This window comes from Malania oleifera, chromosome 4 (assembly GCF_029873635.1).
Source record: "Malania oleifera isolate guangnan ecotype guangnan chromosome 4, ASM2987363v1, whole genome shotgun sequence".
Classification (NCBI taxonomy): domain Eukaryota; kingdom Viridiplantae; phylum Streptophyta; class Magnoliopsida; order Santalales; family Ximeniaceae; genus Malania; species Malania oleifera.
Window position 1 is genome coordinate 49,099,359 of NC_080420.1, and position 24,423 is coordinate 49,123,781.

A 24,423-nucleotide genomic window follows, 5' to 3' on the forward strand; every position below is an offset into this window, starting at 1 on the left:
ACTTACGGGAGAGGAGGGAAGAGCCCATTGAGCAGTGAAAGAGGCCCACAAGGAGGCCTATATGACTACAAGGTACCTTATGCAAGGGCTTCCTAAGCCCCAAAATGATTGTGTCACCTAGTGGGCATACTTCAAGAAAAAGATAGAGAAGCCATGGAGATTTGGGGGGGGGGGGGGGAAGATGCCTTGACTGCAACAACGAAATGCATGGATTAGGAGGGGGGTCATGCAGGCTGGAGCTCTTTGTCTACCCATTCGGATTTGATAGCGTTGAAGCTACAAGAGAGTGACTTGAAGAAGGAGTAAGTGATTTGGAGTTTGAGGAAGTGGATATTCTTCTTTGTCTGAAGGCGAGGACTCTAGGTGTGAACCTGAAATAAAGAATGTTGGCTATTGATTAAGCACTATGGAGGAAAGGGGGTGTATCAGGAGGGGGGGGGGGGTGTTAAGAGGACAACCTTAAGGAAGGCATGTGTTTGTTAGGATCGAAATAAATTGGGATTTTAGTTAATTGTTAGGATTCCCAAATCAATTGGGATTCTAATTAGGTTATACTTTCCAAATCAATTGGGATTCTCTTTATTTGATGATTTTTATTTAATGTGTTAGGATCCCCAAATCAATTAGGATAAGGACTGGGCTTGGGATATTTAATTCTAATAGGAGTAGGGTCCCTACCCTATTATATATAAATGTAACCCTTGAGGGGGCTTTTTCATTCGAGCAACAAACATAATCATAGCCTTTGGCTAATTTGAGGCCAGATCCTGGGATGATCAATCTATCTCTTTCTATTTTCCATTTTTCAATTTCCCCATCTCTATGATAAAACTAGAGTCTTATGACTTTATCATTCGGTCTGGAGCGACTTCTTGTGAATGTCATTAACCATGCCAAAAAAGTAAGATTTGGATCTTGATCTTCACTCATGCACAATGACTAGAAAATCAAAAAGTCAAATGAAGCTAGGCCAAAATGATGAACTTAGAAATATGTTTATCATTGCATAGACTTAGACATCGCTCTCTAACTCAATAACACATCTTACAATAAAGAGAGAGAAGATGATGGCTTCTAGGATCAGCCATTGTAGTGGAACAACAGTTACATGAATGAAGGAGTTACCAAGGAGAGTGTGATCATGGTCCTTCTCATATGACGGTGGAAAACTTCCTCGGGGGATAGTGATGATCCTACAAGTAGGTTTCTAGGGTTGAAAAATACTTGGCTTTACTGTCACCTTAGAAACATATAAACTTGAGATGTTGCGACTAGTTTGGATGGCGTGTAATGTAATCAATGGTATAATTGGTTTGAGCTGTTATGGAATGTCTTCCTGGGCTCTAAATTTGTTTCGGATTTACTTCCCAATTTGGGCCCTAATTATGGATATGAAAATATGATGAGAGCTGGCCAAAAATACGCCAAAACTAGCTGTTCTTGAGTACCAGGCAGATGTGGTGGCTATTCAAACAGGAATAGAGATTGAATGAGAGGCCAATCGTTGATACTTCATTAAGTATCTACTTGACTTTTGGCATGCAGGGCGAAGTGTGTGGGCGATAGACTTGACTGCACTACAATTTCCCTGCACGGTTCGAAGAAGAGCAAGTTGGGAGAAGAATGACTTCACTCCAACAAGGACATAGTAAAGCGAATGTCAGCAACACTATCACACCCTTGCTCTGCGGCCAATCCTCAGTCAAATGATGGGACCAGGAGAACTTAAAGAGGAACTACAAAGGGTGTGTGGCATTGTGATCGGAAGTGGCATAGGCACCATTTAAAAAGGGACGCCTCTTGATGATGAAACAAGTGGAGGAGAAAGAAGAGGTTGAGTGATGTGCTTATTCAGCTCAGGAAGGTAGGAACCTGATGATAATGATGACTCTATCACGTCTTTAGTCCAAGCTTCAGTGGAATAGGCTAATTCTCAACATGAAAATGAATGGCTTCAAACGATAACTGTTACTATCTTAATTGTATGGGTTACATTCTGAACACTAAAAGTTGCTAACAGCGAGGCCTATCCTATGGAGCAATGTGAAATTTTGATGTCAAGGTTGGAAAGGAAGGACTTTGGAATATAGAGCAAGTGTCCGAAGGATAAAATTATATGCCAAATGTGAATTGCATGTTGAATTATCAATCTTGGAGGCGATCTCGGAGTTTATCATGCTCCGCGTGAGGACAACACTAATTTGAAGGAGGCCAAAAATGTTTGTTAGGCTTTCCACAAAGTGTCAAATTTTCATCAAAATTTTTGGCTTCCATGACCTTCAAAATGAATCCAGTTGATTTCCGTCTTGCATATTTCTATCAAATCTCATACGAATCATTAGAATTTATTGAAATCTCGAAATTTTAGCGAAACGTCAAAATTTGAACTAAGCAGTGAGTGAAATTTCCTCGGAATTCAAATGAGAGATTTAGGAGTGAGTGAAGTTTTTCTCTTAAACTATTTTATTTATATTTATCGAAATAAAAGATTATTACAAGTGCTTTTGAAATTATATGAAAAAATAAACCTACAACAAACATTTTATTTAACCATTCATGTTCTAGATTATCATTATTTGTTAATAAATAATATTTAACAGATTTATGAAGTTTCATTTGTATTAACTGATTCGCTAAATATGTATATTGTACATTGTCTTATAATATGTTGATGCACATATTATATTACACTTTCCCTACCTCTACACAATCATAGATGTATTTTACTTGTAATATTTTAGTACTAAAACTTACATTATTATGTCTATTAATCATTTCTGAAGCTTCATAAAAGAATTCCATGGCTTTGACTACTGATTTCCATTATTTTTCCAATCGAATTGAAATTGATATCAAAATAAAAATTTCCGTACGTTGGAGCTTGAAATTTGAGTCAAAAACAAAATTTAAGACCTTGTTCCTACCCTATATATCGGTAACCTTATAGGGTTTTTTCATTCAAGCAATAACATTATTATAGCTTTGGTTGATTTGGATGCCAGATCCCCTTAAAGTGATCGACCCTAATTTTCTCTTTCTATTTCCATTCTTTGATTTCCCTAATTCTCTATGATAAACCCTGGGGTCTTATCAGTGTCAAAGGTTGAGGCCCTGAAGGGCTGTGGATGTTGACACAAGGTGGTATGCTATTAAGAGTGATACAAATTCAGATGTAGTCCAGAATCAGAAGAGATCTCAGTTCATCCTTGGATACCCAGATTTCTCTCCAGCACACATTGGGGTCTTGGTTGCCCCTCCCTTAGGACTCAATGAGCACCATGTCCTCCTACCTTTAATTTTGTCTCATTTGCATTGATTAGAATCACTGTTGTTCAACTTGCCATGTAATTGGAAAATATACCTTTATTTAGAGTAAGATACATAAAAGCTCCACAGGACGATCAATAGCAGATCAAAAACCCCCCCCCAAAAAAACAAAAACCCCCCCCTTAAAACACAAGGAGGGGGCCTCAAACCACACAAAGGGGGTGGGCGGGGGAGTAAAAAGGGGGGGGGGGGGGGGGAAGGGTTTAAAACAAAAAAAAGAACTATCTGAAGAGTAACAAGAGCTAGGTCTTTCCCCCTTGGTTGAGGGACAACATTGGGTCCACAGCTTCCTTCAGATTGGTGACAAAAAAAAAATGTGTGTTTTTGGGGGGTAAACAAAAAAACATGGGGGAAAAAAAAAAGCAACCAGGGGGGGAAATTTTTCATGTGGAAAACCAAAAAACATGTCTCTTTTCCTCATCCTTCTCTCTCTTCTCCCCTTAGCCATTGCTTGGAAAAAAAAAAAACCCCACTTTTCTTTCACTCTCTTCTCCATAACACAAATCAGAGACATTCAATTGCCAGCTTCACCGAACTAAATTTCCTGGTATACCAATTTTCTTATATGCATTAGCTTCCAATTCCCACTCTGCTTATAAAGTTGGAAGCATTCCTTTTCCTCAAATAACCAGTCAACACTATCCATGAAATCATTTGCGTCAAGCTTTGAACCACTGTTAACATGTTCCTCCTCGTTACAGGCCAGGGCCTTTTTGGAGAGTTTGCCCCGAAGACAGAGGCAACGAAACCAAAGTGGCACACTGGAAGCCTTGCTTTTACAGAATCTTTATCCTGCTGCTGACCAATACAAGTTTAATGGCTATCAGTTCCCAGAACTTTTTTAAATTTGGTACCTAAATCGTCGTCAAGGATCTGCTGCAGCAATCAGGCTGGGACTTGGCTTGCAATACCATGATACATTGGTTGTTCCATCTCCCCATTGAGCAAGTTTAAATGACTATTAGTTGCCAGAATTCTTTTAAATTTGATACCTAAATCGTTGTCAAGATCCGCTGCAGCAATCAGCTGGGACTTGGCTACAATACCATGATACATTGGTTGTTCCATCTCATCCCATTGAAAGCACTTGAATCTATTCTCAGACTGCTGTAAGAAGGCATCATTAATCTCGAGTCTCGTTTAGTTTGCTCGAAAAACCATGCTCAATGACAGTCTTTCTCCTTCCGGTTGCTTGCATCATGGGCAGTGCTATCATTCATCCTGATTGAATTTCCTCTTGTGAACTTGACAGAGTTGCCTTCTATCTGTTCAAGTTTATAGCCCTTGCCATTCTAGGTCAAAAATCATTTTTATTAGAAGGCCCACCAAGATTTTATCAGACATACAGCCTTACTATCAACCCTTCCAGCTCAAACCAAGTAGTGCCTTCTTGTTCTGGCCACTCCCTACAGACATATTGTTTGTCAACAGTTGCCAATGACCATCTCTTTTAAACATCAAACATGATCAGCCGAGGATCTCTCTTCCTTAATCTGTTTTTTGGCCAGAAAAACATCCCTTTGACAACCAGTGTATTTTGGCCAAGATTGTTGGAAAAGTTCCGTTGCAGATCAGGGATCTTTTTCCACATTTCACAATTTCAGCATAAGTTGGCCTCTGTGGACAGCCTTTGGAATCTGATTTACTGATGCACTCATTTTTCACAAGATTGCTAGAACCACAATCTTTTACACTTCAATTGCTGGTCTCTATCCCTGGTCTCTGAACACAAAACTTGTAGGAATTATCATTGTCAAAAGTCCTCAATGATTTCAAAAAGGCTATCATCTTGATGCTTCCAGTTCCTCTCTGGAACTCTAACTGAAAACGCTCTTCCCCACAGCTAAAATATCTTGCTAGAGATGATGAGGCTCGTTCTATTAATCATAAACTTCATGAGTGGAGTTGTCAGGAACTCTGAAGTTCTAACCCAAGGGTAATCAGATATTCTTTCTGACAGCAAGACAGAAGAGCTGCTTCTGTTCCAGTCCCCATTTTATTCCATTCTCTGTCAATGTTAAAAAGATGATTTCTTATGCTATGAGAAAAATAAAATATAATTCCTGTTAGAAAACTCTAACGATTGAGATTCAACACACTGACTAAGTCAAAACTTGAATGGCTTTCCCATTAACTTTAAAAAGGACTGTAGGAAAGCTGTGGTAGAAGGCCATTCCTGCAGTTACGGCCTATTGGGGGATGTGTGTGGTTGCCCCCTGGATTGTTCTTGGAGATTTTAATACACTCAGAAGCTCTGCTGAGAGTTCTAATCCACCTGTATCAATGCTATTGAAGATTTCATTGAATGGGTATCTTATTCTGGCTTCATGATATATACCCTACAGTCCCACTTTTATTTGGTCAATAAAAGCGAGTTGAGGTTCTTGGCTCGAAAAATGGATAGAATGATGATGGCTTTCTGCTGACTGCTTAAAATGTTGTTCAGGATCTTTTAGCTCAATTTCTGCCACCTGGAGTTTCTTATCACTCCCCATGCATTTTTTAGATCCTGAAGTCTATTCCTGATAACGGGTGGAAGTTCCTTGAGTTTTTTAACTGTTGGACATATCACCCTGAGTTTATGGAGACTGAGAGAGGAGTGATTGGAATTCATCTAATCCTAGTGGGTTCCTAAGTTTAGACTCTGCTAGCAGCTGAATTTTTTTTTTGAAGAAACACCATAAGGGTTTTCATGAGCACTTTATGCTATTTGAAGTCAGACTCAAAAAAACTAAAGAGGAAATTGAGCACTTGCAAACTGTTTATGCTCTCTATCCAACTCTTTGGGATTTCAAGAGGTCAGAAGCAGTCAGGAAAGGCACATCAGACTTCATGAGGGATGAAGAAAGCTTTCTATGATCTTCGCTAAGATCAATTGGCTTGAATTGGGATACAAAATTAATAGGCGTTCTTATCTGATGCTGTAAAAAAAAACTCAAATTGAAGTTCTGATAAGCTCAATGATTCAAATATTGTTTTCTTTGGAAGACATAAAGAGCAACACATAATGACTGAAGCGAACCTTTGGTTGGTAATCTGATCAGTCCATTGATGGTCATATAGGCAAGAATGATGGTTCTAATGGTTTTCCATTGAAATAGGGCCCCACACAAGGAAAAAACACTTCCATTCGATGGTTACTTAGAGGGCATCCCAAATGCCCCAGGTAGAAATATGGTTTTTCAAATTGAGCTCTGAATTAGTGGATGCTGCCAAAGGGAGTGGTGATGCATTGGGTTCTAAGAACAAGGCATTATTCTTTGGTTGGACTGAGAGCATCGAGCTATTATTTCTCATAAATTTGAGAAAGATGAAATAAGAAAGGTGGTGTTTTCCTTTCTTAGATGCAACAAAGCCCTGGAACTGATGGTTTTATTGCCAAGTTTTAAGTGTTGCTGGAGCCTCAATTGTGATGTGGAAGTCATCCTGTATTTCTTAATGCAAAGACCCTTAAGCAGGTGAATTGTACTTTTGGGGACTTGGGTTCCAAAGTGCCTTAAATCCTTTATGCTTCTGACTTCAGGTCTGTTGTTGCGTGCTGCAATGTCATTTATAGTGCATTACTAAGATATTGGCCGATAACATTGCAAAGTTGCTTAGGGTAGTCAAACAGCATGTATGTGAAGGAAGATAATTTTTGATAATTTCAGGATACCTTGCGTTCGCCCCCAAGAACTCCTTCATAAATATCATTTAGATCTTAGAAACACTCTTTTGGTATAAAGGATCTTAAAAGAGCTTTTTGACTTCGTGAATTGGGAACATTCTCTTCAATGGTTCTTGTTCTTGCTGTTGGATCAAGAATGTGTCCACTACTGCTTTTCCTTTCTGTAACTATCAATCCCCTCTTTTAGAAGGTTTTTCAGGGTAAAATGGGGTCAGACGGGATCCTATCTCCCTCGTAATTTTTGCTATTGCCATGGAAGTGCTGACTAGAATTGCTGATCTTGGCCACTTTGAGGGTGGGGTTTGGGGGGGGTTGGGGGGGGGGGGGGGGGATGTGTTATTTTTCATAGTAAATGCAGGGACTTGGTCATACAAACTTTGTGTTTTGCAGATGGCCACCTTTTTTTTTTTTGATTTAGGCCTTTGCAAAGGAGTATCAAATACTCCCTTGCTGCATTTTATTTGATTTCTGGTCTTCAAACTAACCCTCTGAAATCTACGTCTCCCTTTTCTTTTCTGTTCTGCTGGTTTTACCTGAGGGTTCAAGATTGAAATTCTGAATTTTTTGGATATGGCTGATGATATTCTTCCTGTTAAATACCATTGGTCTGCTCCTTGTCTCCAAATAGCAAAAAGACAACTGTTTTATTCTGGTTTGAGAGAGTATTTTGGAAGATTAAATAGATGAGTCAACAAGCAACTCTCCCATGCTGTGAGACTGCGCCTCTCAATTCTGTGTTGCTGAAGATGCCAAAACTACTGGGGTTCATATCTTATCGTGCCTCCTCCTGCTATGAAGGCATTGGAGCAAAAAAGTTTGAAAGCCTTTCTTTGGACTAATTCTGAATTCTGGGTTTTTCTTGCTGCAGCATTAGTTGGCATAGTCTGGTATGCCTCTTTCAGAGGGGTTTTGGGATTAAAAGGTTACGGCAACTGATAGAAGCTTATGCAGTGAAGCTCCTTTTAGCTATTTGCGCTTGCTTTTCTTAACTTTGGGCTGAACTGCTTCTGGCTACTAGCTGAAAGACGAAAGTATTTAGCTATTAAACCCTCCAGTAGGTGCCAGTTCCTCAAAAGAGTATGTTTTGGGTTAGAAGCAAAGATGAGAAATTTAAGCGTGTTATGGAAACTGGTTTAAACAACTATTTAATGTTTGGTATTTAGAATTTCTTTGGGCCTTTCTTTAAGAAGTTTTGGCTTGGATATTCATCATGAATTTTATCTTCCCATGGATGCTAAGGTGTGGTAATATCATCAAGAATGGAGTTGGAACTGGCCTAGAAGATCAATCTATTACAGTTACTTCTATCAAGGATGCTTTGAACTTTGAACCCAATCCTGTGGATTGAGGACAAGTGATAGTGGGAGATTCTCCTGTTCTGAACATTGCTACAGCTTGGGAGTTATGAGGGTGAGGGAATCTGTTACCCCATAGTCTGGAGTCATATGCGTTTTAAAGGCTACATTCTAGGCATGCCCTCATTTGGTGTTCTGCTTCCTGGATGGCTTAAAAATCTTGACTATGTTGGTAGATGGAATAGAAACACAAATCTCAGATTGTCTGTTCTGCCAGAGTAGGAGTCGTCTAGGAACCTATTGTGCATGAATGAAGGTTATCTTGGCTGGTTGTTTGCTGAAAAGTTGCTGATGGACTGATGTTTTTACATTTGTTATGCAGTGGATGAGGAAAATTGAAAGATTTGTAGCTTAAATCCAGTCTTGCTCAAAGTTTTAAGCTGTGCTACTATCTATCACCTTTTGATGACTAGCAACTTACTTGTTTTTGAAATTTGGCTGCTAGGATTAAAGAGGTTGTTTTGGCATTGATGAAGACAAAGGGTTTCACCTCTGGAGTCGGGAAGTTAAGGAGATTTTGTTAATTTTTTGTACTTTCGTCATAAGTTTTCTGGTTGGTATGAGTTCCCATTGAGCTAATATTGCTTCATGCCTCGCAAAAAAAAAAAAACAGAGCGCTCTTTTTTGGTGTGAAGCGTGAATGATTGGAAGCTGAGTCGTTTGATGTTTGTTTCTGGCCATGTTTGCGTCCTGTATCATAGCTAAAATAAGGCATCTTGTGTGAACTAAGGCATCTTTGTTTCTGAAGGCTCCATCGAAAAATTTACTTCTATAACTTAATTTTTTTTTTTATGGTATGAAGAACTTCATCGAAGCACTGTTCTTTTGAACATGTCATGTAGAACAAACATATCATTTTCCTTGTGGATGATAGATGGGTTGAATTAAGGGAAAAAAACCTTGTGTGAACTAGGCATCTTTGTTTCTGAAGGCTTGAAGAACTTCATCCAAGAGCTGTTATTTTGTACATTTAATTATTGAAAAAAAATATACTTTTTCCTTGTGGATGATAGATGTTGAATAAGAGGAAAAATTCTAAGCCCAACAAACGGTTATGTGTTGCCATTGTATTATGCCCCTTTCTCTTTGCAGTGCGTGTAGCAAGGAGCAGTATCTTGATTGGGGTTCTCGAAATGAAGATGGTTAGTAAACACCATAGGGGTGTCTTTTGGAAGCTTTGAAAGATAGGGCCATGAGTTCTTGCTAAGGCAGGATATACAATGTTGGCCACAACTTAATAGCTTAACCTTTTAGGTGAAGGTTGTAATCTTAACATGGTATCAGAGCCATGGTTTTCAAGAGGTCCTGGGTTCTAGTTCGTGATGACCGCATTTATTGTTTTTTTCTTAAAAATCATTATGTTCTTGTTTTGCGTGTTTTCATGATTTATATTTATCTCTCCACATGGCAATCAGTGCATGTCAATGGTGGAGGGTTAAGGCTTGATACACAGTGTAGCCCACAACCCATATCTTAGGATATTAGGTGAAGTGGTAATCGAACGAGTCTATTTGAGAAATAGGAAAAGAATATGAGAAAAGAAGGGGAACTTACCATGAATAAAACAGGAACTGACCATGAATAAAACACTGGGTAGAAGTAGGAAGAAGGATTGCTAATGAGGGGACTCAAACAACTGGAGTTTTCGGGTTGTATTGTGATAAAGATTGGAAAGGGTCTCAGACTTCGTGGAAGCTCATCATTGGACCTATGTTGAGGAAACTGGGCCGTAATGATTGATCAAAGGACTTTGATGAAATCTTTTCTCAGGATGGGGAGGAATATTATATGCTTGTAGGAAAAAACTGAAATCTGTGATGAATAGTCATGCTCAAAATTAATGGGAAACATAGGAATGCAGGTGGGTTTTTTCTTTTGACTGCTGGATAGATGCTAGGAAGGCAAGGAGTTATACAAAAAATTAATTGTTTAAATTATTTGATAGAGAGAAAAGTGGTGTAAATGCTGGATCACTCTTAAATTCCTTCTCAGTTGTTGCCTAGACCAGGAGGATAACTTCAAATTGCAATCTCAATAATCCATGCTATGGTCCGGTGAAGGCCCACTAGGCTGTTTTGTGGAATTAGTCCTTGGAGATTAAATCAAATGCAAGTGGGATAGCCCTCGGGTCATTTTGGGGAGCTTCAACATGGTTTTATATCACATGGGAAGCAGGTGATCTCGGACCACAAGCAGACAAAGAAAAGAATTCTGATTGTCATTAATGTGAATGCCCGTCTTTGATCTTCCCCATCGTTTTGCTTCGCGTCGTTGTATGTCCACACTCTTATTTTTTGGATTGAGAGGCTTTTGGTGTCCATAGATTTTAATGAACGGTTTTTGTAAGGTTAGCTAAAAAACTCTTGTCTCAAGGCTCATCTTGGATCAAACTTACCTATCCTCTTTGATATCACAAGGAATTCAGGTGGGACCAACTCCTTTCCCGCTTGAAAACATGAGGCTCCAACATGATGTTTTCATGATCACGTCGACGCGTAAAATGGTAGCAGATCTACTCTTCATTTCAAGGGCAAGGCAAGCTACTCGCCTCAAATTGAAGGGGCTTGAAGGAAAAATTCAAATGGTGGAATGGAATACTTTCAGAAATATTCATTGAAAGGATGATGATCTCTTAATGGCAATAAGGAGTTGATAATGTGGAACTAGTCAAATCTTCAATTGGCGAGAGTATATATAGAAAGTTTTTGCTGAGGAAAAAGCTTGACATGAAGAGAATCTCTTGGAGGAAACAAAAATCCAGGCTCTATGGCTTTCCCCCCCGTGGGGGGTGGGGGGGGGGGGGGGGGTGGTTGTTTACGATAGAAAACTAGTTTCATTGACCAAGAGAGCAAATGCAAAATCAAAATTGAGAGGGTGGGGGGGGGGGGCTTGTTGGAGGAGGGGATATCAAAGGTGCTTTTGTGGAGTTCTACATGGATCTTTAACACCTAACCAAGATTGAGGGCCAGCACTAAGATGGCATCACTTTCAGTACCTGAATCCTTCCATTGCATGCAACGCACAGTGGCTTGAAAGGGCCTTCAACGAAGAGGAAATTTATAAAGCCCTCAAGTATGGAAAAAAAGATTTTTTTGGGGGGGGGGGGGGGGGGGGGGGTTTGTGGGGGGTTTTGGAAAACTAATCTGATTGACCAAAGAAGAAAATGCTTATTGATAAGAATCGAAATGAGGGGGGGGGGGGGGGGTCATTGTTGAAGAGGAGGATATCAAAAAAAAAAAAAAGGGGTGCCAATTTGCGAGTTCACATGGACTCTTTATTTCTAGCCAAAGATTGCGAGGCCAGCCTCGTGATATATGCATCACTTTCCGGCACCTTGAATCCTTCCATTGCACACAATGCAGGTGGCTTGAAAGCCCTTAAATGAATAGGAATTTATAGTCCTCAAAGGATAGCAATGGAGATAAAGCGCCTGGCCCCCGATGGTTTCACCTTTGGCTTTTTTATCAAGCGAATTAGGTTCTTATTAAGCACAGCATAATAATGGTTTTGATGAGTTTTTGATATAACAGATTATGAGAAACTTAGCTCCGCCTTTGTTATCCTGTTTTTTCAAGAAACTGGGGGTTGTAACATTAAGGACTTCCCCAATCAAACTAGTGTTAGTATCTATGAGAGGTCGTTTCCAAAGTTCTTACTTGACTGCGAAGATCAAAAAAGCAATTCTGAAGTTAATGGGTATGTACTGGTTTGCTTTTGCTATTATGGATGCAACCCTTATATAACAAAGTTGTGGATGCCTATTGCAAGGATTAAAAAGGGGAGTGGTTTGTAAGCTTGACTGAAGAAGACTTAATCATGCAACAGGGAACCTTCCTTCCACATCTTAGAAGGATGGCTTTTAGGGAGCTTTGTGTCGCTGGATCCAAACAATGCATTATTACCCCTCTTTTCGGTGCTCATGAATGGAAGTCCATCGTACTTTTTCGCTCCTTCTGAGGTCCAAGGCAAGGTGACCCCCTCTCCCTTATTGTTTATCTTGTTAATGGAAGTGTTGGGTCTTTTGTCAAATAAAGATGTTGAAGGAGACTTTTCAAAGGTCTCGACATTGGAAGAATGGGAGAGAACTGGAAATCTCACATCTGTTCTGCAGTAGTGACACCATCCATTTTTGTGAAGAGGATCCTATAAGATCCTCATCCTTAGGTGCATTCTTCTTGAGTTTGAAGCAGTCTCAAGTTTGAAGGTCATTTTGGGTAAAGTGAAATTATTCTAGTAGGGGACAGCACTTGGGGAAAGGGGCGGGGGTGCTCTCTTTGTGAGCCTTTTGGGCTGCAAGCTGGGGGCTTTTCCCATTTCTTACTTTGTTCTTTCTCTTGGAGCCAAATTTAAGGACAAAGGAGTTTGGGACCCCCCTCATGAAAGGTTTGAGAGAAAGCTGGCTGGTTGGGGAAGAAATTGTTTGTCAAATGTTGAGTGAATTATCTTCATCAAAGCAAATTATCTCTTTTCTATCTTGTGCTTAGTTGCCACAAGGTTAGAAGGAATTCTAAATAGGCTCCTTTGAGGGAGCTTGTGGCAGGAATTCAAATATCATCTTGTCAAATGAGGGGCTGTTAAACAACCTATTTGAACTGCAGGCTTTGGGCTTTAAATCTCTCTACCGTCAGCAAAGCTCACCTTTGAAAATGGCTTTAGGGTTGATGAGGAGGACCACCTTTGGAGGGGAATCATCGCTTCAAACTATGGTTTTCAGCATAATGGCTGGACCAGTACCATTGTGACTGTATGGTGTCGGAGTTTGGAAATTCATCGTGAAAGTTTGAGATAATTTTTTTTTTCCCTTATCAATTTCTGAGTAAGGATGGGGTAATGTTCTCTTTGGGCATGATATTTGGTGTGGCTAATCTCCCCTTAGCACAAAATTCCCTTCCTTATTCAGTTTGGCTTGCAATACCTAATCAGTAATCACCTTCAAATAACAGATCAGAGGATTTTTTTGGAATGTTCCCTTTGTTAGAAGTGTCTTCTTTGGGAATTAACCATCTTATATATTTTTATAGCGGCTTGTACAAATCCATATTGAAACACTACTAATTACCCCAGCTGGATCTGGGATAAAAATGGTTGATTTATAGTAACATCTTATTACAGGAAGCCCACTCCGGCAACAACCAGCAGCAAATTGAACATAAACAAAATTTATAGTCTTGAGTTTTAATTCTAGAAAAATAACATAAAAGAAGTCAACTGAAGTTCTAAATTATATTGAAAAACAATTTTTTTAATTTAAAGGTTCAGTTAATCTCATTTATTGAAAGGGAGCCATTAACTGAAAATTTTGAAAATTCCCAACTGAAGCTGAAACAGTTTTTTGGCTCGGTTTGATTCATTTTGTGGTTTGGTTCAAATTTTCAATATTTCTTGTCCATCCATACTGTCCTGCATCAATTGGTATTAGAGCATATTTTGTTTCAGGCACGAATTCCTCTGTTGTCACCACTATAGTTGCCTCCCTCCATTCACTGTCCAACCTATCTCCATGCCAGGCCCATGATCTACCAGTTCAAGCCCCTTCAATCCAAAACCCTAACCTTCTTCCCTTCAGCAAAAGCCTTAAGCCCTTTTATCCTTCAGGCAAAACCCCTAGAAAACAAAACCCAAACCCTTTTCTTTGGAAAAACTTCCATAAAACAAACACCCTCTCTTTTCTGCTTTAGGGGAAGAAGATGCCAGGGAAAAAAACTAGTTGCTGCTGTGAAGATTAGAAAGGAAAAAGGGGGGGGGGGGGGGGGGTGACAGGGAAAAAAAAGTTGCTCCTGCTGCAAAGATTAGAAAGTAGGGGAAAAAACACTCTAAAAGAGTGTTGCTACTTCTATTCTGAAGTTCTTTCTGGAAAAGAAGGCTCAGCACTAGAATTTAAGTCTTCAATGCCACTCTTACCATAATTTCTTCTTGTTAAACAGACTCACTGAGAACCATCATAACACCTTTTGTCAGCAAATTTTGCCGCTGTTGCTTCAAACCCTTTAATAACAGCAGTCCCTTTCCCTTGTCCATAGTTCCAACCCTGTAACCATTGATTCGTTGCCACTACCAGTTGTGTAGCCACATTGTTGCAGCCTTAGCCTTCAGTTTCAGGTCTGTTTGTGAAAGAGCAAATTCTAGGTTTGTGTCAAGAGTGTAGTTTTCTACTTGAGAGAGAACCCCAATTTGTGTGCCTACTCCTTAACTGGAATATTTACGCATATCCAATATTTCAACACTGGAGATTTTGATTAGAGAGGAGTAATTGACTGCTGCTGTGAGATTTTGATGAAATCCAACTTTGAGAGCTTTTCATATATATTCTGGAGAAAAATTCAGCAGTGTCAGCTCCTAAAGTCATGTTAAATTCTGAGTTATTTGGAATGTATGCAAAATATTCAGCATTATTGTTGATAAACTGATGGGGATCAGCATGCCTTACCTATGTCATTTTCAGATGTTGTGACATGTGGACGGCCTCCCGATGTCCACATTTCCTTTGCCGACATGACGACACGTGGATGACCTCCCAATGTCCACATCGGTTCATATTTGTTTGTAGATTTTGAATGGATTATTTGAAGACTTGCTTTGAAAACTTTTCGGTGTAAGAAAGACCCAAGTAGAGATGTCGAAGCAAGTCCGAGTTCAAGACCCATGTGGGCCCCACACGGGTCCATTAGGCCCACACGAATTGAGCCTCCCTTTGACTCTTGTTTGTATTTAATTTGTAAGCATGCAAGACAACTTGCTTGCATGTGTATGTTAGGAAATTGTGTGGGAATTGTTAGTTTAATGTTTTTGTCCTCCCATGCTAGCTATTATATACCCCTTCATTGTAAGAACTATGTAGGGAGAAAAGTATTGATATTGAAAGGAAATTCCTTTGTTGAGGCTTGTTAAGCTTTGTCCTATCCTTGTGATTGTGTAGTGAGAGGTTACATCATTCTCTTCGGAGATTAGGTGGTGAGAGGACCACTATTCTATCTAGCGACTCCATCACTATCCCACCTTCACGACTTCCCTCCATCACCCACACGGCCATCACCAAGTTACACCCCAAGGCCACCAATCCATCATTTCATTTGCTGTATACATATTCATATTTTAAAGTGTGCACGAAGAGCTTCAGATGAGTTCTAACTATCCTCCAATGCATCCACACGGCCACACCAAAATACCCCCCCACAAGGCCACTTCCCCTCTATTACGTTGCTGCATTCGTCTCGGTGTTTCAAAGCTTGTTCCATGGAATTTTTTGGCATGGTCTAAGACTTGTGTTGAACAACATCAAGTCATTCAAACAATTCTCTTCGTAATCTCAGCACTTATTTGAACCCTTATTTTATATTATAAGCCTTTGCTGGAAATCTGAAATTCCATATTTGATAAGCCCTTTAGATTGCAATACTGATACTTGCTAGCTTTAAATCAATTCTGGGAATATTGTTGTGCTAATCATAGGACTTTTATTCTTGAAATATTGAAATAGCATCTTTCCGCATTTAACTTAATTCCTTTGTGAAAGAACTCATGGGACTTATTTTCTGGATAGCATCATACACCGTTTAAAAAATCAACAACATGTGAGCTATAACATGATTTATGATGTTTATGTTCGGATAATTGAATTCTTAATTTAAAGTGTATTGAGTGTATGTGCTTGTGTGAGGGTTGAACAGTAGGACTAGACCACCCTTTCCCGTCCTAGATCATAAACAGGAGAACCTATGATTGGGACTGGCCAACTTTTTAATATTTTTTGCGAGATGTGAGCTTATGAAATGTTGCATGGGCTTCAATGAATTTTTTGAGAAGATATTGCTTATTTCAATAGAAATTTTTTCTGGAGAGAATTCATAGATTGGCTATTATAGCTTGATATTTATTTTGAATACAATGAGACAAATGGAACAAGGGCAAGATTTGCATCTTATAAGCTTGAGGGTTTTGCAGCTGAGTACAGGGATGGAATACAATACTGCCAAAGACAAGAAGGTAAAACTCAAATATTCTTTTGGTTTAGATTTTTGCCCTTATGATGATATCTTCCATCCTGAATAGAAGAAAGAGTTCTTATTTTGGGCAATACAAGCTTCCAATCTCAAAACAGCCTATCAAGAATGAAAGCAGAATTGTTGTTGTTGTGAACCACTTATATGGTGACAAAAAGAGGAAATTGCAAGTGATCTGAATTTATTGTTGTCATGGATTATCAATGTGGGAATGAAAGCTCCATTGATTGTGTGGATGGTGGTCCACATGATGCCATCCTTGAAGAGCAAGTGCTTTTTAGAGGATGAAATGTTGAATCTTGTGGTAAGTTAGTCACAAGTAGCCCCGAGGCTTGAATCATCATCCAAAGTGTGATAAATCTCCCCATATCTACTTTATTGGGATTGGGAATCTTGAGGAAGATTTCAATAATTTATTTTGATATTTACATGTTAGTTGAAAATGGTCAATAACTCAATGTAAAGTTACTAGTTGAATGGCTCAACGGTCTATGCTTCCCATTTTTGTTGTGCCATTGTAGAACTCGAGGTTGAGTTTTTCTCTAACAAGAGGACTTTGATGGAGGGTTGCTTGCGGATAATTATTGGCCTTCATATTTCGTTTGAGCATTTTAAAAAAATAGGGGTTTATATTGATTTGGAGGTATTAATTCATTTTAGTAATTTTAATACTTTCGGGGTTAATTTGTTATTTTTGACTGTTTTGGTGTTATTTTTGTAATTTTTTACAGTTTTATCTTTGCTGTTTTAGTTGCCTATAAATGTAGGCTTATGATGTAAGGTTTGATAATTTTTGGATGATTACATGACTCATGTATTTCTTTCTCTGACAAGTCTGTCACCCCCTCCATCATTTTTGAATCTCTATCCATCTCGAAATTTTTTTCTTCTTTAATCTTCCTCTTCATATCTGCTTTCTCATTCTATTCTCTTGTCATCTCTATACACTATTCTCTCCCTATGTTCTCTCTAATTTGTTGAGTTCTCTATCCATTCTCTTGCTTTGTCGCTGTCCTACATCACATCCCCTTGATGCCCCTTGATGAAATTTTCTTTGCTGAACCAAAAAATAAAAAAGAAGAAAAACTGCTGGCCAATACAATATATAAATTTAGAAGAACATATGATGTCATTTGTTTTTTTCTTTTTTTGGATTGCAAAGAAAAATATTAAATAGGAGAATAGAGAGAATTAGAACCTGGTAGAGGCAAGAGATCTTCATAGTATAGAAAACAAAAGAAAACAAGAGAAAAAACAAAAGGAAGAGAAAAACAAAAGCTCAATGTCCTTGTTTCTTACCATTTTATTATTAAGAAAGATAGTTTCTCTGGATATTATGCTTTATTTTCCCAGTGAACATTCCTAATTGATCCTTTCATATTACTCAATCTCCTTGGGAAGATCAATTAGTTATAGCAACACAATGTTTCCAATCTCCTGACACTAGTGTTTTCATGGAACATGGTCTATTTCTATTCACCTCAAAATATTTTCTTCCTATTCCTATGGGAAAGATCTGTGAACAGTACCTTGGGCGCATCAAATTATAGAAATAGTATTTTAATTGCTTGAATTTTTTTTTTTTTTTATCTTAAAAACAAAAACTTTTGCCAAATATGGATTTTTGGTTTGAAAGTGATTTGAATTTCTTCCAAGCCTTTTTGGTTTAGTATAGGGCAGTAGAATATCCCTAAATCAGATAAATTAAGCGATACTTAGATGGACCACTGCCTAAATTATTTTATTTGAATAGTAGGAATCACATAAACTTATTATGCACAAGGACCACATGTTACCTTCTAAATTCAAGTGGTATGGATAGTTATCCATTAGGCATTGAACTTGATGATACAAACTTCCATAAGATCACAATACTATGTTGACATATTTTTTAATAGTTGGAATTGAATGTAATCAATGGAGCTGGCATCTATTTATGTTAGGAAAATGGGAAAAAAGTTAATTTTGACTCAATTGTGGGAAAGGCATTTTACAGGGTATTTTCTGGTTATTGTTATTTCATATTCCTAGACAGTAGTATTTCACTACTCCTTTAAGCTTCGTCAAAAAGGCACTCAAGGCTCTTAAATATAGGCAAACTAGGAGTCCTACTGTTAGAATTTTGCCTTGGAGGCTAAGAAGGCGATACGGCATCTGAATTGCATTCATAGTTTCAAACTCAACAGAAATAGAGAATCTCAAAGTGTTGGGCCTAAAGGGAAAGAGAGAAAATACTATTGTGGCACCTGTGGCACCATTAGGGTGCTTGGTGTGCTCACTTAGCACTATTTGTTTAGAGAATGTGCCTTATGCGCCATTCTGGAACCACTGAAGTCAAATTGCACCATTGGTGTGCCATCTTTTTCCCCTCTGATTCACAACATCCGTATATTTCCTCTATGTGGTCCACTAAAAAATTATGTCAACTTGTGCCCCCTTTGCCTATTTTTTGGGCCTAAATGCCCAAGAAATGTTTAATGAATTGCAAACATAATTTTTTTTAATGAAATTTGGGCTTTGTCAATGCTGAATATCAGTTCATTGCCTGATATGCCGATGCCTTGCAAAAGTATAAGAGGGTGAATGGTTTTTGAGGGGACTTGGTGGCCTCTAAGGACCTGTTTGATGCACAAGTCACTTGAGGACTAGTTGAAAGTAGGGGAAGCAATGGGTGTATCAGAACAGAGAAGGAAGGAATTCACCTTTGCACATGCAGGTGAGTTCCCTCTTACACCTGGTTTTCCCAATGCATTGGCCATATGGCAGGCCCTGGAGGGCCAAATGTTTGACGATTCCTTGCCTCTTCACATGGTAATTATCCCCAGTAGGCTTAAATGCATGCAATTTGGCAATGAGCTTTCAAGTTTATGCCATTTTGAATAATTGACTCAAATGTATATTGAAAATAAGAATGATCAGATGTGGGCCAAAAATAGGATGTCTTTAGATTTAGAACATTCTTCCAGTTGGACATGCTCTTTTGTCATTTATTTGAAGGGGTCCTTGATCTCCAAGTTTCAGACACCATTGACCATATCTGAAATATGATTTCTCTTTATTGCTCCAATGTTATCAGAAATCTTTGTGGAGAATATGAAATATGATTTTGTTAGAAGTGTATGGCTTATAACTGAGACCTGTTGCTAGTTTGATATGTTGACTCTTATGGCAGAGATCTCCTGCTGTTTCGATGTGTTAGACTTTCTTTCCGTTTAAATACTGGGCCTGCTCTGATTCAGTATTAAGACTTGTTTGAAAGGCAATCTTGGTGATAGGAAGATTTGTGAGCTGGTTGAAGCTGTTTATTCAGCAGGGAAGGGTGATCAGTTTGTGAAACTAGGCTATATATGGCAAAATCTTGAGGTTATGTTGGTTCGGGGAATGAAATCGGCTAAGAATTGAGTGCTCATAAGATAGGGATACAATAGGGTTGCAAAGAAAATGGGTTGTCATTATAAAGCAAATGACCATGTAAAATTTTTTATTAATGTATGATATGTAAAAGTTTATGTTATTCCATCCAACATGGACAACAATAGGAACAGACATTCCATGCAAATACAAGGAAAATGTGCTGTCATTATAAAGCAAATGACCTTGTAAAAAATTTTGAATCCATAACATGGAATAGATAAGAGATGACTATTCTCAAATTCATCATTGTAATGTCAATCTATTACTTTCTATGTTGGATGGAATAATATTAACTTTTATATGAGTGAATTTTTTTTTAATTATTATTATTATTATTTTTAATTCCATTTTTGTATGCAAAATTTTCCCCATTTATACATTTGTCCGTTGTTTAAAAGCCTATATTAACCTAGCATTCTGGTATCTAACCCAGCCATTCGTGACCATAGCTGGAGCTTTCTAGTGGGACAGTGATGAAGGCAAGGGCTGTATTTGTTGCATATCAAGAGGGGACATTGTTGAATTGCAGCCGTCTTATATATGACTGAATCCTTTTGTGCTGTCTCCTGATTTCATTTTTGATTTTTTGTGGGCTCATTGCCTTATTTTGGTGCGGCTGCTGGGCTTTGGGCAATGATCCGATGTTTTAACCTCTTCCTGGCTGTCCTCTAATATTGTCACGGTGGATCAAAATGCTGCATGAATTTCTGCGACTCATGAATGCTTTGTGAGAAACAGATAGGGAGGTTTGTTATTTTGAATGTTTATTTTTATTTTCATCTTTTAGGGTAGCTTTGTTGTTTTATTGGTACAGTTTTGTTGTCAAGCTGGATGGCTCAGGTGGGTTTCTTATGTAATGCCCTTGTTATTATTAATCAAAAAATTTACTAATGTTGGATAATATTGTTTGGGGTTATTACATTTTTGAAGGCATTTCAATACCAAGTAGCCAAAATCTCTGTATATACAATGAGAAAAACATTGTAAATTTCAATGAATTTCTGAAGGAGACTTACATTCAAAACTCTCTTCTCCTCTTGAAATAACACCAACATTAAGTGTTATTTGTGAATCTCCCTCACCCGCAGCTCATTGTAAGATGCCATGTGGAATTGTCCCACATCATTTATTGTCATTGTTGCTGCTGCTCGTCTTTGCTGTCTCAGTGTTGTAATGCTGTTTATTGGTATTTCAATTGTGCTTGTGTCTTCCTTAAAAATTGCCTCTCAATCCTGTGCTGTCGTTTGTCTTAGCATCTTGACCATGGATGCTTCACTTGTTGAAATCAATGAGTTGATTGAGGTTAACGGCAAGAAAAAGTTGTTTTGATTAAGATCAGAAGGGGTTGGGCTTATTCAAGCTCGTGAGTTGAGTTTGAATTGAAACCAGTGGTCAATGGGATTTGGGTTTATAGGCATCAACAGTGTCATTTTCTTTAGTTTGATTTTGATGATGATGGTTTTTTAAAAATTGAAAATGTCAGCTGAATTGCAGGAAGAGGATGAATATGCCGCGTCTTTCTCATTATTAATGTAGGATTTACATGCAAGAAGTTTAGCTGCTTGCCACTTGTTCGATAAAATTAAAAAGCCAAGCGTTGCATTGTTCTGTGGTACATCATGATCAAATCCTAAACGTTGGGGATGGGTTGTAGTAGAGGAGCTCGCCTGGTTCATATTTGCCATCGGAGCGTTGGTGTGGTGGCTGTGAAAAGGCTTCCAAATTCGTATTTTCTGTAGCATATACTGATCGGGATCAAAATTTAGAAATCTTCGTCTGGACACGAACTCTTTATTCAAGGATTTTGAAGTGATTGAAATTTTGAAGTGTCATTTTAAAAAATATCTTTTCAAAATTGCAAATTTAAGATATCACTTTAAAACACCCTGAGCAAGCACTAATTTCATGTTTATGAATGAAGTTTTTGAGTTTTGACTCTAAATTTATGTGAATTTGAAATTAAACTGATAGTTAGATGCCTCATGGAATAACATATTTGTGAGAATGAGATGTCAATGAAAATGTTTTTGTTTGAGATTCTTTTAGAATATACTATGTATGGTCACATTGCTTTTCAATTTTAAAATAAGCATGACAATATAGTGTTTATGAGATCACATTTTCTCATCATGAATTAAACACGCCGAATAATATTTTTGTAAATATTAAAAGAAATTTGCGAGTTGAACGATATTTTTGAAAATTATGAAGAATTCAAGTTTAGAATAGCAAAATTTTTAAAAACTTAAGGAATGATTTGAAGAGGACTTACTGTTTAGGGGGGGTATGATTTCGATGTTTAACTCATTGGAATTTTGAAAATTTTTAGAGTTGTTAATTATATATGCTGCCATTAGCACTCACGTTGCTCTAATAGCTACAAATTGCCTAACAGTGAAGCCCCATCACTGTCATCATCCCACGATCGCCACTTCCATTGCCAAACCGCACCACCAACACCAGCTCTCCCCTCCCTCGCATCAACAAATCATTGCTGCTTTTGCACCGCCACCACCATCTGTGAGTCCCACACCCGCCCCCATACCACCAATGATCACTATAATTATTCCGTTGCCCAACCTTTCTCATTCCTTCATTTTTAATTTTGGCTATAAAGAACTCCGATGAGAGTTTTAAAAGGATCAGTTCAAAATCCATCATTTTACATTTATCTTACAAAAAAAAAAAATCAATCTTCCGCACTCTGGCAATTCTAAACTTTTAATTAGTAAAGGCTATTAGAAGCAAAATACACCTTTAATTTTCACTCAAAGGCAGTTCCAGTGGAACATTTTTGAAGAAATAAAAAAGAAAAATCGGTTGCTTATATAGAGATACACTAGCTGCAGGCATTAGGTGTGTGTTCCACAACCCAAGATACTGCAAAGTTGCAGAGAGAAAAGGAGTTGGGAATTTCAAAATTAATTCTTTTATTAAATTACTTATATATATAACTTGTACATGTTGTAATTAAGTTATAATTTGTACTGTTGGGAGATTTTTTTTTTTTTAAAGAATGAGGAGGAAAAAAATGTTGATTGAAAATTAAACTCCATCCAATGTAGATCCTTGATCACTTCATCTAATGTGGCATACTGTAATAGTGCCACTTATTCTTCCACATTGGAGAATTGAATATTTCCATGTCTATAATTTATGTGCTTGTGCGTGCACATAAAATTGAGCAATAATCTTAAAAGTTGTACACGTAGTGATTACTGATTGTATATAGATATGCTCTTTATAGATGCAGCATTAACTTTAAGGATAATAGTCTTTTCATGCCTTGATTTCTAGTAAAATTTCATAATTCATTGTAGTTATTACTATTATTTTTCTAATATTTCAAGGTTTGGATTTGGATTTGCACGGATTAGGAGGAACTCTACTATTTGTCATTACGTTTTATCAAAATCTACACAAATTCAAATATAAGGAACTGCACCCAAACACAGGTTTGTGTATGGATTTTAATTTGAATTTGGATAAATTTTAATATAACTTTGCATCACATCCCATCCAAATCTAACATAAATTCAAATCTACAACTTTTCCAAATATAAGCTAAGTCTAAATTTAAGGTCTTACCCAAATCTTTATGCACCATATTAAATATATCACGTGGGATTTAATAAACGAGTAGAAACGATGTTAACAAGTAACCAATTCTACTTGGGGCATAAATAATTATGTTTGTGTCTGTGTTTTTCTTACACGCCTTCTCAATAAATTATGAACTAACAAAAGCAAAATGGCTGGGTTCAAGTGTCAGTGCATTCTCATAATGTCAATATTGAAGTCTCCACTGTCAATGGCATAAGGATGAGAGGTCTGCGCGAAGTGGGATTTGCACTTTTCCACTTCATTGTGAGAGTTTAATATCGGCAACCACTTGCAGCAGCCAGGGGAAATTGAGGTAATGAACTGTGTGTGTGTGAAAGTCAACTATATAGTTCATTGGTTGATGAAGCACCTAAACCATTAGGATGGAATTGACCCCTATTTTTTTTTCCTTTCACAAAATTATTTTAAACAATTTTAGAATTATATTCTAGAAGCACTTTCAATTTTTAAACTCTACAAAAAGATATTTTGGATTCAGAAATTGTTCAAAGCTTTCAACTCTTCTTATCTCGTTATTCTCATATTAAATCTTCATACTATTCCGTTCCCTTAGCGTTGGATGATTATTATCATTCATAGTTATTAATCATTTTCACCCTAAGCTAGCTATTGATCACTACTATATATTACTACTCATCGGTTGGGTTCTATTTCTGTTGCCAACAGGCACAACTCATCGTTAGCCACCACATGTTGTTAGCCAACTATCATCTCCCACCGCTGATTGCCACCAATAGCCACCATCGACCACTAGGGTTGTTAAAAAATATTTGAAAATCGGTTTGATTTAAAAATTCGATTAACCGATTTGTTGGGTTTGGTTAAGTTTGGTTCATATTTTTTGCAATTTTCAGTTTTTGATTCAATTTCATGAACGTCAACCTGAACTGAACTGATATATGTATTTATTTACAATATATATATTATTTATATTATACATTACTATATACTAATTTATATAATATATCTTAATAAATAAAATTTAATAAATATTTTTGGGTGATTAATTTATATAAATAAAGTGTAAATACACATA

At 37.6% G+C, this 24,423-nt stretch overlaps 1 protein-coding gene across 1 annotated transcript in view; it reads left to right on the top strand.

Annotated features, from left to right (window-relative positions):
* LOC131153456 (uncharacterized) overlaps positions 1-20,787 on the top strand; it is a 72,048-nt gene extending 51,261 nt beyond the window's left edge. Inside the window, exon 3 of the transcript XR_009136237.1 lies at positions 20,197-20,787. The gene's annotated coding sequence lies outside the window, so the exon portion shown is untranslated. The remainder of the gene's footprint in view (positions 1-20,196) is intronic.
* Positions 20,788-24,423: the final 3,636 nt, after the last annotated feature.